The 18,469-nt window shown below is 37.9% G+C and overlaps 1 long non-coding RNA gene across 3 annotated transcripts; it reads left to right on the forward strand.

Moving 5' to 3' along the window:
• Nucleotides 1–2,790: 2,790 nt before the first annotated feature.
• On the forward strand, nt 2,791–18,244 carry LOC310895884. 3 transcript variants are annotated; one of them, XR_014581022.1, is made up of 5 exons: nt 2,791–3,710; nt 14,307–14,498; nt 14,581–14,649; nt 15,101–15,135; nt 17,253–18,244. It is a non-coding gene; the product is annotated as an uncharacterized lncRNA (long non-coding RNA). The 3 variants fall into 3 exon arrangements; XR_014581023.1 differs by having other exon boundaries at nt 14,584–14,649; XR_014581024.1 differs by lacking the exon at nt 14,581–14,649.
• Nucleotides 18,245–18,469: the final 225 nt, after the last annotated feature.

Genomic DNA, 18,469 nt, shown 5'->3' on the forward strand with positions numbered 1-18,469 from the left:
TGTTTTTTAATGCTGAAAAAAAAAGTTGCAATTTATTTCTCTGAAGGTGCCTAGCACAGCCAAATAGTATTATTTAATAAAAATAAAGAAACGTTGAATGTTCTTTTGTGTACTGTAGTTGAGTTCTACGTCCTGTCCAAGTAACACAAAAATATCGAGTAAAGATCATTTTTTTGCAAATACTATCAGACTCATCTTCTGATGAGAAATACATTTAAAGAACATGGATGTTAAATGTATGTTATGTTCTAAATCTACTTAAATAATACATATACTCTACTTTAATATATGTACACACATTAAATTTTTCACAGTAGCAACAAAGAAATAAAAATGCAAATCTTATTTTTAATTCTACACAAAATAAAATAGTACTAAAGTAGTATAATAAGGTGTATAGTAGCTAATAAGATCAAACATCTTATTATAATGATAATTTCACAGATCTCCTAAATATAAATCAATTCATCTTGTCTTAATCCAATATCTTTCCCTATCTTGTGTGTTTAGTTTCTTTTATTTGTTTTTTATTTCCAGATAAGTGGGAGATAAAAAAAAGTAAAAAACATGACCAGGAAGATTTATATCTTGGCAGCCCTGTTTAAATCAAGACAAAAAGGAAAGAAACCATAATGGAATAATTTGTGTCTTTCAGCAAGGTTTCAGTGAAAATAGATCTGACACTTTTTTTTTTTTTTTGACAAAATCACAAATTGGATTGATGAGGAAAGTTTGCTGAAATAATAAACACCTATAAAGAATCTAGCTTAGTCTCCCATAATATTTTGGTCTAATACAGTATATGAAATAAATATAGCCAGTATTAAATGGATTGAATGTAGTCACCAGTGGAATGCAAAATGCAATTGTAAATCGAAATCATTGTTTGACAAGAGGATTCTAGTGGGTTGCTCTGGGATCTATTCTCTGCCTACATTACACCACCTGTGGTGGTGGCAGGAAAAGTAATATAAAATAATTTCTGGCAACATTAGCAAATGATTAAAAAGAATCACAGAGTCATAGAATATCACGAGTTGGAGGGGAACCACAAGGATCATCAATTCCAACTCCTGGCTTCACACAGGACTGCCTCCAAATCAAACTCTATGTCTGAGAGCATTGTCCAAATGCTTCTTGAACTCCAGCAGGCTCGGTGCTGTGACCACTACCCTGGGGAACCTGACCACCCCCCGGGTGCAGAACCTTTTCCTAACACGCAGCCTGACCCTCCCCTGTCCCAGCTCCATGCCATTCCCTCAAGTCCTGTCGCTGTCAACAGAAAGAAGAGATCAGGGCCTGCCCCTCTGCTCCCATAGAAGATAAATAGGAAATAATGATGGGGACCAATAAGATATGCCAGGTTGAACTGCTTGATAAAATTATTTCACTGTAAAATAGTTGAATTTCAGGTTGTGCTTTGAAGAACAAAGAAACTAACCTTCAAGTGGGTCTTTCTCCAGCAAACCTGTGACAGTGGAAAAAATTAGTATAAGTAGCCAGCTCTACATGAACTACTAGCATGATATAAAAACCACTTTTGAATATATGATGGGAGAGATTGTTACCATATTGATGTCTGTATTGAAATTAATGCTGAATATGTTGTTCCATTATTGTTGACTGTAGAAAAAAAAAAAAAAAAAGAAAAGAGGAAATTTGAAAAGATCCAGAGAATTTGTACAAAATTAACTTGATAGCTGGAAAACTTATGTCCTACAGTGACTCTCGGGAAACTAGAACTAGTTAGCATATCCAAAGCAAGTTTAAGGAATCTTAAATTAACAATGAGAAATATGAGTGAATATAAAAGCTAGTGCAATTATTGCAACTAACTGTACACTGGCTAAATCAGAAGTACAACTTTTAGGTAAGAAAACACCTTATAGAATTCAAAGTGTTTTTTATCATCACATTTTTCTTTACATGCATGGTTTTAAACCTGCTTTCACAAACATGCTTATCAATGTACCAAACAAAAGGGGAGAGCTGACCCAAGAGTTCAAGAGTAGGATGGTTTACCTCCTACTAGGCTACCTCTGGCTGCAGAATCAATAGCCATTTGCTCAAGCAAGGCACTTGGGAGCAGGGCTGTAGCAATGCAGTGCTCTGCACTTCTTCCCAGCTCCCTGGTCTTGTTTACACATTAAGACTCAGCTCTTTGGTTTTGCTTCCTTAGCTCCTTGGAGCCTACACCACATTGCTGGGTTCAGTGTCTGCCTTCCATGAGACAGAAATTCAAATTCATCCCTGTCTTAAAGCTCTGGTAATTAATGAATTTTAAAATGAATATGTTTTGTACACAATTTAAAAAAAAAAATCTATATCATAAGTCTTTGTCCTTTGATCTGGTTATGGTTTTTTTTAATGTTCTGTGAGATTGATAAAAGCCTAATTCATTTTCATGCCATATGGAACATATACTTTGAAGACCCCAAAATAGTAAAAGCTTAGGACAGCAGTGACAGGAAAGAGAACTTTTTGACTAGTAAACTGACTGTACATGAAGTCATGGAAATAAAAACAAGAAACACATGTATGCATGTGCTGAAGTCCCTAAGGTGTTTTCACAACAGGAACATTCTATAAAAGCCTTTTCAATATGTTTCTTCATGATTCTGTCTTCAAATGCCATCTGACCTTAATAAAACTGCCCTGGCTGCTTTACAGGGCATAACACACAGTTCCTAGTGGTCTCTTACAAGCAGCAGTATTTTTATAGTCTTCTCTGATAATCTTTCAGAGCGCAGTCCAGTTCCTGATAAATTGGGGTTTTTCTCCCAGGTTGATTGTGAATGGTTATTAAATATGTAACACGGTGTAAAACATGACCGGGAGTTTATGTGTGGAAAATTTTACACAAAGTGTGAAAGTATGAGTAAAGAAAATTTTTTCTTCCTTCACACACAGATATATATATATTTAATAAAAGCCACTGATCATAAGGTGGACAAAAGTTGTATGTATTCTAATTTTTTTGCTCTTTTAAATGAACTGATTTTATTCAAATTTTTGCAATAGTCATGATTATAGGTTCGGTGTCATCAGTTAAAAGAGGATTTTGCAGTATTTTTCTCATTTTCCTGGAATTTTCTACCAGTTTCTTTCTTCTGTTTTGTGGTGTTTCTTTCAGAAGGTGTTACGGTTTATGTAATAAGATGTTGTATAAAATAAAGTGGCATTAGATTGTTCCATATTTTCCCAAGATGTTGCATTAAATAGGATATTCAAATTCCACTTCCAAATATCTGCATTTTGGCAGTGTTCACCTCTAAGAATGTTTTAGCCCAATACAGATGTTCAAATTGAAATTGGTAGTGTAAAAGCCCATGCAACATTCACATAACAAAGGAACAGTATTTGTGTCTTTATTATTCAAGAACAGTTTGGTACTTTTCTCTCCTATTTTTGCTGTGGGTTTAACTCTGTAGTGAAGGAGAGAGGGGGTTGTGCAAAAACATAAGCCCAAAATCTCAGTTCCTACTGCATAAGTTTTACAAATGTGCTTGCAAAGGGATTTAAGGCATGGCTTGTGTAGGTAGCTAGAAATCTTTCTGCCAAGATGATGTTGAACCTACTAATCAGCAACCCTTGACTTACTTACACTTCGGCAAACTCTGCTCACACACTTCACAGATCAACTCTTTTCTGTAAAGGCCTTTTTGCTACCAGTTCTTATGGAAGAAGTTCCTAATTCCACAGTTCATAAGGTAAGGCCTTAGAATGTATACCACATAATTTGTTTCTTTCTTTCTTTTTTTTTTTTTCTTGTCTTTTCCTATTGCAAGTGCATATCTAATATTTTCTTCAGCCATACTCCTGTCGTCTTACTGCTTTTTTCCTCCCACTAAATATCTGCCTTAGAATGTGTTCTCACAAGTATATCTTGCTTTTTTTTTTTTCATTTCCAGTTTTAATCTTATTTTCTTGCTCTTCTTCCTAACCACTTGATGTCATTTCATACATTTTTCTGTACTAATATTAGTGTTTCCTCCCACCTCCTTATAATCTTTGATTTTCAATTATATGCTACATCATGAATGATAACATCAAATATGCCTAGACTGAGTACTTACCCCTGCAGTACCCCAGATGAAACCTCTCCCTCCCCTAAACTGATACATGGCCATTTATCATTCCCCTTTGTAATTCTCCTGGAAAGGTTAGATCTAATGGGTTTCTAAGCAAACACATAAAATCTTAACTTCCCTATCAGAAGTGAAGTGGTGGAAGACAGAGTTAGGACTGTCTTTCATCAACATAATATTTATAGCCAAGCAAATGAACACTTCAGCTCTGCAAATCCTAAATTTGTTGCCAGACAGTATCTGGAGATTGTTTTGCATGTTTTGATTAAATGCAGATTCCTTAAACATTTTTTATTTTTTTTTTAACAAAGTCAGAGTCCTGTTTTAGTTCTTGTTCTTTGTTTTCTATGGTAAGGGTCTATGATGAATGAGATGTCCAATTAATGACCCACGTCACTGAGTGTAAAAAGTTTCTTTGTTCACGAATATAGCAGTTCACTTTAACTTTTTACAACAGTTCTGAGGCAAAATCTAAACCTCTGCTCAAACCAGGCACCTGGGGAGACATGTAATAATAATAATTCTCAAGCTTTAAAGCAATTTGGCTTATTTATACATGCGAAAATTTTTGAATGTTTTAGTTTTGCCAAACGCTGGACCTAAGGAAAGAGGTAATCTACTTAAGTAACTAAAATGTACCATTTAATATATCCAGATTCATTTGCTGCTGATGTCTCTTTCCATGCTTCTTAAAAATAATACGCTTGATTCATAACTGTGAAAAAGGCAAAGCTGGACATTTGCAATATCAAAGCAAATGTATTATCAAATGATCTATTGAAAATTAGTTCCCATTATGATTAATGTTTTTGAAAAAGTGGCAGTTCTGGTTTCACTACTATCAGAAATGTTTTTCTCATAGTCTGTGTGACAGACATACGGAAAAAAGAAACCTTCATCAAGAAAATGGGTAAAACTCAAACAACTTCATTTTTCTCCCCGAGCTGAAACATCTGACAGAACTGCAGTCACACTTTGGTCCTCTTGGTGGCCCATGGGGCAGGTTCCTCGTGTTCCCCTAAAGCAGCACGTGGCCTGTGCAAGGGAGCCAGCAGTGAAACATTGTGTGAAACCATAAGTTGTATGAAAAAAAGCAGAAATAATTGCAGAATTCAATAGCACTCATCACTGTAGCTGTTGAATTTCCAGTCACCCTTTCATATGACTCTTGCAATCAAAAAGCTGGATATTGGTGAAGATATTTGCCCTGTCACTGTGGAGTTTTATGAACTCCATTGATGTTTCTTGGTGTTGCAGTGTTTAGTGAAAAGCATATTGCCAACAATTTCTGGTTGTGACTTGCTACAAAAAAGAACTTGCAGTAAAGAAAAAATGTGCATTTTAATTTTTTCTGGAGTGTCTCACTGACTAAGTTAGTGCTGGAGAACATACCTGCTCAGCTGCCTCTAGGAGAGATTTTGTGCATGTCAGTCATGTTCAGCCATGAAGGATTTTGCTTGTTTGTGCCTAAATTTGACCTCCCCATGTCTAAATTGCATGTCCCTGCCACAGTAGGTGTTTCATCAAATGCCTCCCCACCCTGCAAGGTTTCCCCTGATTTGGCCTCTGTGCTCCAGCCAAAAAGTGGTACCTGGCCCCCATCCAGCTCCCTTGGTGGGATGCATGGTGGGCACCTCCATCCACACCAGATGGGTAAGCTGAGGCCACATTAAAGTGCTGATGGTGCTCAGAGGCGTTCCCCTTTTGTAAAGCAGCACAGTGGTCACAGAACAGAACATAGAAGAAAATGCACATCTTACCCTTAGAATAAGACTAGTCAGGTATGTCATCAAATTTGAAAGGGTTTAATGATTGATTTGGATACTTAGAAAGGAACACCTGAACCTTATCCCTGATTGACAATTTCATTTTCCCAAATGCGTACACATACTTAATACCTATTTCATATAATAGGTATTAATTATACCATATGATAATACCTTAATAATTACTTAATATCTATTACATTTTTAAACATTAATTAGAGTAGGGACTGGACCACAGCTATCCTTCTTGCAGTGGAGTGCTGTAACCAGTATGGCAAAGAGGCATCTTCATTCTCTCTTCTTCAGTTAAAAGTGTTCTGAAATGGAGAAACTTTACCAGTCACCCATAAAAAGATCCTGCAGTAGCACACTCTTTAAGGGTGAAATACAGTCCTTTATGAAAAGCAGGGGCTTAGCCTGCGTTTTCCACATCATATTCCATGTCTTACTCTTTTCAGGCCAGACTGAATCCTTTCTTCTAGCTAACAAAACAATCAAAAGTCAGGTGCCACCATGCTGAGTGATGGTGCCTGAGTAATTGTTTTAGTCTTCCCTATTTCCTCCTACAAATCTGAAGAACATTCTGAAAACCTTATACAGGTTTTATAAACCTGTATTTTTTCTGTGCTGCACGTTTTGGTTTTGGAATTGTAATAGCAGGAGATGCGCCACTGTGAGAATTGTTACATGTTGCTTGTTAAGCTTAAGCAAAAGGTGAGAAGCAATATACAAAACAACAAAACAGGAATATCTGTGTGGTTGCGCTGCCTCAAACAGCAGTACTGATAGAGGAGGGTCTTGTTTAATAACAGTATACAAGCTTAGAGTAGGAGATGGCTGGACTGAAGAACAAATATTTATATTTCCAATATTGGTCTTGCCATAGACTCTGTTACTATTCCAAAGACCATGCTGCAGAACAACAGATGAACACAAAGGAGAAATAGATGGTGAATGGAGATGGCTCAGAGGGGACTATGGTAAGAGTTTCTACACAGTGCTGTCACCAGAAGTGACAGTGCGAGCCATCTTGCCGCCTCACCTGAGCTCCATTTCTGGATGGTTGTTTGTTTGTATCTTTCTTCATAAGACTTTTTTTTTTTTTTAAATCCATTGTCCAGGTTGTGAGCCGCAGAACAGTATCTAAATATGAACCTCACTACCAAACTGCTGAGCACAGTTTTCTAGTTCATGTAGGTAGGCATGGCCAGTGTTATAAAACATTCTTGACAAATAATATAATACTTCACTAATAGGCTCTATATTAGCCAGAGGAAAGTTTTTAGTAACTTGAGAATCCTGTTAGCTAGCACTGCTTGAAATATGATGACGATTGCTCTAAAAGTTGCTTTATTCTGCTTCCCATAAGACATTTCCTGCCCATAGGAGTCACTGGTAGGGTGAAATATCAAAATATTCATAAGATCTTTCATCAAATATCAAAAGCTCTGTATTTCCCCAGGGAGGCCATTTCCCCTATCAAAGGATATGAGAAATTGTCCAGAATCAGTGTTGCAAGAGCAGCCCCTCCTGCTCCCTCCTCTCTCCCCCCTCTCCTCCTTCCAGCTCCCTCTGAGGCTGCTGCACTCTCTTTCTGCATCTAACTACAATAGTCGGGGTGAATAACAAGAGGTCATCGTAACCCAGTCAGCATGTCCCCACCATCACCTTTAAAACCTTGCTGCTGACCTGCTTACTCTGCCCTTTACCTTAAGTCCTTTCTCTAAGGGTGAAGTTGGGGTGATTTAACTCTGCCCAGAGGGAGGTCATGCTCTTTCTTGCCTACTCCCCTCTTGGCCAACTCATCCCTCATCCTTCTTTTGGGCTGGCTCTGGTGCTCGTCAGGTCTTTCACTGAGCTGGATCAACTTCTGAAGCCAGCAGGAAAATTATCAAAACTTTGCCACCTTAGCTGTCTTCAGGCCAGTGATCTGGCCTGGCCCACCACAGGGCTGACCTTCAGAGCTGGGGGAAGGAAAAGGGCAGGAGGGAAGGAGAGGGAAAGCAGGAAATGGCCATTCATCTCTGGTCTGCCGTTAGTTTAAGTGGTGAAGTGTAATTTTACCCTAAAATTCTCCATTAACTTGACTGAAATTAAAATTGATATGACTAAGATAAAATATGGTGTAAGAATAAAAGAGCCACATGCTGCTTTGCTGTCCATGCACTGAGCTAGTCGTCATAATAAACATGCAGGGTTTTGTGCATAACGTCAAGCACTAAGAAACTGAGTTTTGAGGTAGACGCACTTGTGCTGTGACTTCATTAGGCTCTGGAAAAATCCACTACCTTCCATTCTATTTTTGATACGACTATCAACATTGCCATTTACTTTGCCTTAGATGCCTGAGGCCACAGGAAAAGAAAGTTCTGAACTTTCACTGTTCACCTGTTAATGATAATGTACTACATCTTAATAGCGTAATACAGGCTTTGGAGCCATAAAATCCTAATCCTTTTGTTCGTTGTTGAAAATTTTCTCTTTTCTCACCACCTTTCCACTGCCTTATGGAACAGTATAAGTTGGTGTAACCTTACGTACAATCACATTAGAAATGATGTGTCTGAGAGAGGAATTTTCTCCTGTAAAGGTGTGTGGCAAGATTAGTTTTGCCTATCTAGAGAAATCAGAGGGCTAAGCTGTGCTGCAGAGGTGCTGGCTTGTGTTATGAGTTGTATGATTATTAATTCCTGAGGAAAAATGGCAGTCCTTGACAATCAGTCTCTGGGACATATATCATTTACTAGAAATGATCTAGTAATCTGCTAGAAATCCACTGAGAAAACGTTTTGATTGTTGAATGTCAGGCACCATCATTTCTATACAGCACACTTGTTACCATTACAATAAAAAAATCTCTCCTTTTTTCCTTCCTTTTAATAATAATACTGCTTTTTTCAAAGACTGGCATACTTTTCAAACTATACCATAGAAGGTGCCTTTTTCTAGATGCTTTACTCAAAAATGCAGCTCAACATATTCCCTTACTAAACCACCCCAAAATCTTGGGTTTTACCTTTTCTCATTTCTAGATTATTTATGTGTGGATCCTCCAGCTCTCACATTGTTCAGATAGATTCCATTTTTCCTACTATAAACTTGCTCAGCCTTGATGCCTGTTGGCATGAGAGCTGACTGTGGCAGAGGAGGACACTGCACTATGAGCTGAAGTATTTAACCTAGCTAATGGGGCCTGCAGCTACCCCACAGCCCCACAGAGCTGATTTAACTCAATGAGACAATTAGAAGAGGGTTTCCATTGTTCATATAATAGAAATAGGAAAAGAGTAAAGTAAAAAATTGGAGGTATCACTATTGCTGTTTTGAAGCCCTAAAACCGTACGGATAGTATTGACAAACAGCTGGAAATCTGTTGGCCACGATTAGCACAATCCTCTCTTTCTGAATAACATGCAGCCACCCAAACCCAAGAGCAAGAATACTGGTCTTGGTTTTCAAACCAACTTTAAAAGAGAGGCCCAAACTCAGATAATATCTTAGCTGATGAGCTGCAAAAAATTCCATGTTCACTTGTGTTGTAGGGAATCTGCTGATCAGGAGTGTCGTACACAGGGAGAGGCCTGTATGTTTGTTCAAAGCAGTGGATAGGCTCTGCCTTTCCTTCCAGCTTATGTTGCAGGATCTTAGAGTGTAGGGAACAGCTGTGAAATGAGCATGCATGCTTGTTTGCTGCTTTTGAACAAGCACAAATCTCTGTTCTGCTCCTCATATGGGACTGAGCAGTGTGCCAGAAAGTGAGATAATACTGACCTTCTTGTTCCTGAGAGGTACTGGGGTCATGGGTGCTCCACACCACAAATCAGAGAAGCCTTAGGGTGGCTTCTGTTTGCACTGGCTTCTCCTGATAGACCTTCAGCTTCCAGGATTCATATCCTGAAACCAAAGATCCTACTGAGACTAGGCAAAAAAGAAAGAAAATCAACAAGTAACCACTAAACTTAGTTTTGAATAGACTAACTTGGAGAGAGGAGCAATAAGCAGCTTTGGCTTGCAGCAGGGCCTAGCACAGACAAATGATTTGCATCTAAGTAGGAGAACTCTTTACATATCCATCTGTATAAAAAGCAAAGCTATCTACAGCCCATGGGCATTCCAGCAGATGAAGTCTCTGTAAATTGTGCTCCTGGGGACAGGTCCAGGTTCACAGTGCCATTCTGGAGAAAGTGAGAGGCACGTTCTCAAGCTATTGACTACTATGGCCTGTTAGCTGTCATTTCTCCCTTAAATGAATGACTTTTCACTCTCATAGAAAAAAAATCTCAACTAAAAATCTTTAGACAAAGGGTCTGGGATGATGGATAGTAGCAGGGCTGTCACTTGGTGACATGTTGGTAGGCACAGAAGACACTTCATCTGCTCCCGTCTTTCCCTTCCATGAGCATTTTCCATTTCAGGACAGGAAGAAGTTACTCCAGAAAGAATGGTTTGGGTACCAGACAGTTCAGTCATGTCTGAAATGCTGTTAAAAGTGATGTGGGAAACCAGAAGAGCTCCTCACTGGGATCTGAGATACTTGTCCCCTCTGAGAGCCCGTCCCTGGGGCTGTGTGCATCTCAGAGATGTGCAGTACCAGCCTCATTTGCAATTTAGCTTCAAGCCCTCCTGCAGAGAAAGCATTTGGCCTCCCTCCCAAGGAAGACGGTCCCTGTGTGGGGAAATGTGGCCAGAGCAGCTGGAAGGAAGGGCTGATTTTTGCATTGCAGGTGGGGCACAGCTTTGGGGAAGGAGGCACTATTTCCACAGCTGCCGCTATAAATGTTTTTAGGGAAAGCTAAATAACATTTCAGGTGGCCAGTGAAATGAATGGACATTTTCATGTTTGGTTTGCAGAGCTAGCTTGAGTGGATGTTAAATAACACTAGCTTTCTTTAGATTCATGCAGAGAAGGTCTTTAGTTCTGATTTCTTTAGCTCTGTTTTAGTGTATCATTCTCAGTTCTGGTTTAGCAGAACTTTGGAAATATGTTGTATTTATGCTGCTTTTCTTTTGTGTTGCTTTGATACAAATATTTTCTTAAGCTGTGAAAAAGCCTGTAATTCACAGTAGCGCTAAAGCGGGAGATAAAGGCAGCTCTGCCCTGAGATGTCAGTATCTAGATGGGATGGAGTATTAATTTTCTGTACCCTGTTTCATCCTTAGAGACCAAATATGTCTATAAAACATTAGAAAACTGTTAAAGCAATGTGAACTCCTCGGGCTGATAATGCTATATAAAGTAAACAGGATGAAAGAGGTACTGGTAAGTATACAGGCTTGGTGGTATCAGTTACAATGATACAGATATAATTGCTTACAGTTCTAGTCTAAAACATGAAAAAGGCCTGCCATTTGGTCAGTCCACATTAAATAAACTAGAGATAGTGCTTTGATGTACTGATCTTCTTTTCCTTTGAGGATACCTATTTAAATCTGGCAACACCTTGCCTGTAATGATGAACAGTGAGGGTCTGAGCCTGCTTTCAAATTGGCAAGCAAGGTCAGATCACAATCCCAACGCTAATGAAGTTACATGAAGTCTGTAAGTCTCAGTGCTCCTGGCATCAGAGAGGAAAAACATGCAGCTCTGCCTAGCACAGGCTCACAGCTCTTGACGTCTGCTTTGTTTCACCTGAAGTTATCTCAAAGAACTTCTCCTGCCCCTCCCCAAATTATCCTGTGCTCTGCTTAAGCCAGATGTGCTCTTAACAACTTTTGTTAATACAGTAGTGTGAGCTTGCTGTGTAATTTATTTTTATGGTACTTTTACACGGACAGATTCCCTAACATACTCTTAGTTGAAACATCAAATTCTTTTGCCAGCATAATTTCTTTCATCCAAGGGATGCATGAGGCGTACTTGTCAATATGCATTGCTTCTGCACCAGAAGGATTGCTAATAGAGCTTCACCAGGAAATCTTTTTATTTCCTAAGGAGAACAGGTCTTCAGCTAGGTTTGTATTTAGATGGTTGTCAGGATAGCAAGCTCTGTTGACAACCCAAGAGATACATTACATACCTGTTAAACTGAGCTTTCTAGCTGGTAGAAATCCTTTAGCTGAAAGTGACTGTCCATAAAGTGAACTTCTACTGTTCACAATTTTGGGCATCGCTCCACAAAGGTAGCTTCGAAAAATTTACTTTTAAGGGCTCACTTCAGATAAAACATTGTCAGGACAGCATTTCTATGGGATACCTTAGGAGTGAAGTCTTCAAATCAAAACAATGTTTTTCGTAGTGTCTGAGTACTTTGGAAACCTGAGTGTTGGCTCTGTCCCTCTATATACATTATTAACTAGGGATAAGAAATAGTGTGGTTGTTTTTTAGTGCTTTGGGTTTTGATTTGGTATTAGAATTGAGAACCTGGGGACAGACCTTCAGTATAAATCAAGCCAAAGAAAACCTTAAGCATTTTGGCAAATAAAAATGATTGTATTAGTAAAACCTATTACTCATAAAATAATGTTGGCAACATTCTTTCTGATTTAACATGAATTTAGAGAAGGAGAGGCTTGGGAATTAAATTGTTACTGTTTTTGCTAGAAGAAAGGTTTGTTGTTTTTTGTTGTTGTTTGTTTTTTAATTGGAAAATTGGAAATACTTTTCTGTTTATGCTTTTTTTTTTTTTTTTTTAATGTGAAGGACGTGAAGGGAGATGAACAGTTGTTTTTTGAATAGCTATTTCAAAATACTAGCCAAACCCTGAGAATAGTCGTTTTCTAAAGTTTCAATTTATCTTTTTTAACACTTTTTTTTTTTTTAGAATGACATTTAAATTTACAAATAACGACAGTCCCTTATATTTTTTTTATGGTGAATACATTACTTATCAATAAATTTGTTCAGTTAATGCTACCCCATTTTTGCTTTTTTCATGTTTTTCATGACAGAAATTGAATTAAAGTAATGAAACCAGAAATACTGCTAATTTGGTTTGGTTTGGTTGTTTGTTTTTGTGTGTGTTTGTTGTTGTTTTTAATAAATTTATTTTAATGCTAATGTGTATCTAATTAACAAAAGAGAACAAATGTAATAACATTTTCATTCTTTTGACCTTAAAAGGCCTCACACAGAAATCTTTTGCTGTTAGTTTTTCTTGCAGCAAAGCAGCCACGTAGCTAGAATTCCCATTTTATTCCCCCAGATAAGAAAGCTGTGTTGTTCTTTGGTGTGGATATTAATGTTAATAATGTTTAATTTTGACATGGCAGTAATATGATTTCTTTTTATCCATGTGCCTAGCACTAAGCTGTCAGATACTTTATTTCTTCCTAGTTCATACATGAATATTCCAAGTACATCTAAAAGACAGATAGCAGTGAAAATCTGTATTATTTTATGTAACAGTCACTGGCATAAGGAGGTTGGCTCAGGGCTCATATCTATTGCATTTAACCATCAGAAAGGCTGCTTGCCAGTGTGAAGTAACATTTGAGTATCGACTGGGTATTGATTTCAGTGGGACTGACTTCAGTTCCATTGATTTCAGTGGGATTTGGGCATTTCTGAAAATCCTACTTGACATCTAGCTATGATGTTAGATGCCAAATTGTCTTAGGAAAGCCCTGCCTCTTGCATGCTAACATCACATTTTAAAAATGCAGTGTAAGTTCCTGTGTGCTTTAGGCAGCTTTCAAAGTTCTGTCTGCTTGACAGCTCATTTTGGGGAAGGGCATATATTGCCAGATTTTCTAGACCTTGAGCCTATGTAGGCACCACAGAAATTATCTGGTATAGATCTTGTTCTTTGATTTCTTTCCTTATCTGTATACATTGCTTAAAAATCAGACTTGTAGAATAGAGTGGTTACCACAGCACAAGTACATACAAGTGAGTGGAAATGGATCAATTATCCATGTACGTGCAGTTAGGCCGCAGAAAGTGCAAGTTTATAGGGATTATTTTAAACCCCTTCCCTTTCAGAGGGAAGGGATCTCAAACTATCTCACATTTGGTGAAAAATGAAAGCACACATAGAAATTAGCTTAACTACCACGTGGTGATTTGGTAACTCACTGTAAATGTGAGGATGTCTCAGCTCTTCAACTGCACAGTTTAAACTTATATCTGGATTCCAAATACCATTAAATGATGTGCTTTGATCAAGTATTTGACCTAATAATGATTTATGGGTATTTGGGAAAGTTCAGAACAACTGCTCCGAGTTCTAATATATCCTAGAATCTGAGAGTGTTTGAATGTTTTGTCTGTATCCATTTTTTAATTGTTTGCAGACTCCCCTTTTAAGCCACATTATTTATTTATTTATGGCACATAAATCCAGCATTCTGAAGAAGAATGGAACAGAGCTGTGATAGCTGATTACTTTTTGTATTCTTTTATTGGCAGGATAATTAATGTCAGAACAATAAAATTTGCATGTGGTTGTTTTGGGATGTTAGGCATGTCTGTGTGCTAACATGCAATGAAGATGTTTTTATTGCTTTTCACAGCTCTTGGTGTGTACAAATTGCAGCTCAACTTTGACAGATCAGCTAGTGGTCGATCTAGACTGCACATCAGTTCAATAGTGAGGATGAAAAGACACCAGTGCTCCATCTGGATTGGATTTTGCTCTTTTTAAATATTCCTATTGATCAGACACTGGAAGAAAGCATATCATATATACACAGTGTATTCCTGAGGTATCTCAAAAAGAAATTTCTGTTAGTCTTTTCATTCTTGAGAAGTGAATTATAAGGGCCCAATACGCACATTTTTTCCTAGCAGGAGAGGAAGAGAGAGAGGGAACAAGAGTGAGCCTGCAAGCTGGTAAAACCATTAAAAGAAAATAAGGTGGGGACGGGGAAGGAGTTCGTCTCCGTGTTTCCTTTAGTAACGCATGATAGCAATCATTCCACCTGTGTTGTCCTAACTGCTTTTCATGACCACAGAAGCCACTGCTTAAAAAAACAACCAAATAAAAAAAAAATCATATGAAGAAATTAACACATCTATTTATTTTTTTTCCTCTTCTTTTGCTGCCACTCAAGCCAACTTTCCTTTCCACTTGCCTGGAAGCAGCTGCGCTTCCACTTTTTAATTGGAGAAGCAGTGCTGCTTCATATGAGTAGCATTGGCTTTTGGCAGCTTGAGATGTGTTAAATTCAATCAAAATACCCATGAGCAGCAGAGAAATCAGACATTTTTTTCTTCCCACTCATTACTTGTGAAACCTGAATCTTTTCCCAGGTAGCAAGCACTTCAACTTTTAATTCATTTTTTAATATTTTCTGCATTTAACCAGGTTAAGTTGAAGAAAGACAACATTTTATATATAAGGTGAGTTTGTGTAGATGAAAGAAATTATTTTGAGAAAACTGCTTATTTCCCACCTATCATTTCTCAGGCTGGTATGTCATTGTTATGAAATGTCATGTCTCTTTACAGACTGCCTGAAACTGATTGACATAACTGGAGAGGATGCCTTGGAACTATTTCATGGGAGTTGAGGGCATTTGGAAAAAAAACTCACTTGTCTAAAAAATCACAGTTTGAAGGGGGGGGGGGGGGATTAAATGTCTCGGCACAAAAAAATTATGTTTTGAGGCATGTTATTTTTTTTAAACTGTTTCATTTCCAATTCAAGATGATATTTCAAATTAGGGGAGGAAGCAGAATGCCCTTATTTCTCATTTTGACACTGTTTTCATGAATAAAATAGTGGATAAGTCTAGTCATTGGCTAAATTGGAAAATATTTAAACTGTCAGGAGAAAACAGGTTGCATGATTTTGTCAAGGCTTTGTGCATGCTTTTATGAGCAACATCTCTATACGTCAATCTTTAAATATCCTATTCTGCACCCATTTAAGTTAACAAATCGCTCTAACTAATAGTGAATAATGGAGAAGGGACTGGCAGAAATAAACGAAATCTGTGTCATGGAATTGGATTTAAAAAAAAAAGTTGGAAAAGCAAAGCTAAATCATAAAACCTGTCTAATTCATCTGATGTCAGAGGAACATGAGGCTGGAATGGATCACAGAAGGGATGTAGTTGAAAGAGACATGGCTTATTAATGATTTTTTAACTGCTATCAGCTGCAACATCCTGCATTCAGCTTAGCTAGTTCTCCTGTAATCTATATCATATCTATACCATCTTCCCTGTGCAATGCATTTACATCCTGAATAGCCTACCTCTCAGAAAAATTATCAGTAGTAATACTGGGGAGAGCTGGGGGCACACAAGGGGAAGAGGACGCTTAAGTACCTCCAAGCACAATGAGAAAATATGATAGTGCAGGCAACTGAGCAAGGAAGATGTAGACAGATGCCCTGGCACAAAGGGGAGGAGAAAGGGTGATAGAGACTGTGGTCAGCAGAGAGTGTCCTGGAATCCTCAATTGTTCAGTAGCTTTGAAACTATATATCCTTGGGAGAAGATGTAACATGATGAAGCTTGAATCCCTAGTCTATTAAAATACTGCTCAGCAAAATCTCCATTACTGTCTTCTCCAGAACTGGATATCCATCCAAGCAACAGAAAAGTGGTCTTAGTGCTGTTCAGATCCCCTACATAAATACCGTTAAATATTTTATCGAAAAATATTTTACTTAGCTGTTATACAGGAACACTTTGCTGTGTCATTGAATATGTATAAGGCAAACATTTTCCCTGAAATGATAGCCTGTGGATCTGTTTGGGTTTGTTGTACTAATTTGTATTTAGGACATGTTCTCCAGGAGAAAAAATATCCAACTACAAACATATGTCTATTTATATATATATATGGAAATGTATAGGAAAAAGAGAGTAATTTCCTTGTACAATACAGATTTCTACTTGTTTTTTGTTTGTTTTGTTTTAATTTGCAATGATAAAATTAATTGGATGAACAGAACAACCCCCAGACAATTTTCATATGCATATAGTTAAAGCATCTCAAAGCAGAATAGAGGGATAAGATGGAAGAGAGAGAAGGCGAAAGGAAAGGGGTATAGATGTGGTCTTTATGATTTAATATTTTATTTAGTTTTCTATTATTGCTGCAAAATCTTATGGGACTCACTGTGTCTGCCAAGGGTATAAAAGAGGGAAGAACTTGCCCCACATACTTTTTAAAGTAATGAAGGGAGCTTTTTGAACTGTGTACATCAGTGTGTCTACTCTAGAGGACAATGATCGATTTAGATTTCTTTCCTAGACTAACAGATCTTGGTTCCCTCTAGAATCAATAGAAGTAGTAAGACTGCCATTATAAGTATTTAACTTAAATGTTGTGTCTACCTCTCTCTGAGTGTTTAAGGGGTCATAGGCTAACTGGTCCGGCAGACCTTGAATTAATTGGTCTGACTCATTCAATGCTTTCTTGAATTTCAATTTAAGTACCTACAATTCATTCATCTTACATGTCACAGATGTCACAGTAGATAATCTCTCTACATATTTGTTCAGTCCCTTTCAGCATATTCTTTAAAAGGAAGAGCATTCACCTACAAGACAAGACAGCTTGGAGAGAGGTTGGACAGCTTGGACGTATTTGTTCCTGGTATAGCTTTGTCTTCAGTAAATCTGTAAAACTCACTTTTGCTTCAATGGGAATAGAGGCTGCCAAGCCAGAATGCTTGCTTGAAAATTGTTCTGTATGTCCGCTTTCAAGTGTCTCAGTTGAACTGTAAAACAAAAACACCGTGATGCCCAACAGGCACTGTTATAAAATGAGCAGAATAAATCTGTGAGCCAGGATCTGGTATTTGTGAAGATGTTTTTGATCAGAACAACATATGGTAAAGGGAAATGAATTGAGGCTGATGGTGAACTAAGTCTGATGAAGACTCTTGCACTGATTTTCCCACCCAAAGTAGAAACTGCTGGGTGAGGAGCAACTTCATAAAGTAAGGCCAGCACATCAGGCTCTGCAGATTTGATACAAATGAAGAAATAGCTTCAACAAGTGTCACAGTAGTTTCTCAGGCACAATACTTTAAAATTCTGGCAAGTACATCTCCACTCAAAAATTCGTTGGCAGTCAGTGTATATGTTACTGGATATCTATAACTTCCTCAGTATCTGAAGTCCCCCTGAAACACAGGGTGGTGGGTTAAGAATTGGGTGGCTGCTCTGCTCAGGTATTCAGGTGGTTCATAACTGGCATCACACAGAGGACTTAGCTACTCTCAGTACTGCAGAGAGGAAATGGGTCCTAGTGAAAATATGTGGCCACAAAACAGAGAACAGGATGAAACTTCTTGTGAACAGGGGAGGCCTCTAGAAACATCAGTCCACCACTTGCCTACAGAACAAGAAAATAAGTAGGTGTGATAGATTTGATGGCTATTCTGCAACTGGCACCTCCAGCATTTTCCACCAGGTGAAAAACCTGACTGTGAGACATTTCTCAGGTGTCCAATAAAACCTTTAAGAATCTTGTTTTGGAAGAATCTAAGCAGGGGTGAACTTGATTTTTTCCAGATGCTTGTCCAGCTCTTTTCCCTGTTCTTTTGATATATCCATATGCAGTTCAATTTCTCAGTTTAATCTCAGAGGTTAATTTTTTTTCACTCAGAAACAGTCCAAGAGAGAAAAAATTCTGTCGTGGTGGTGATGCTCATGAAGTAGACTTAATTTAATAGTGTTGTTTTCTCAGACTGATAGTATTCATTATATTGTCA

Source organism: Anser anser (genome assembly GCF_964211835.1).
Source record: "Anser anser genome assembly, chromosome: 2".
NCBI classification, from domain to species: Eukaryota; Metazoa; Chordata; class Aves; order Anseriformes; family Anatidae; genus Anser; species Anser anser.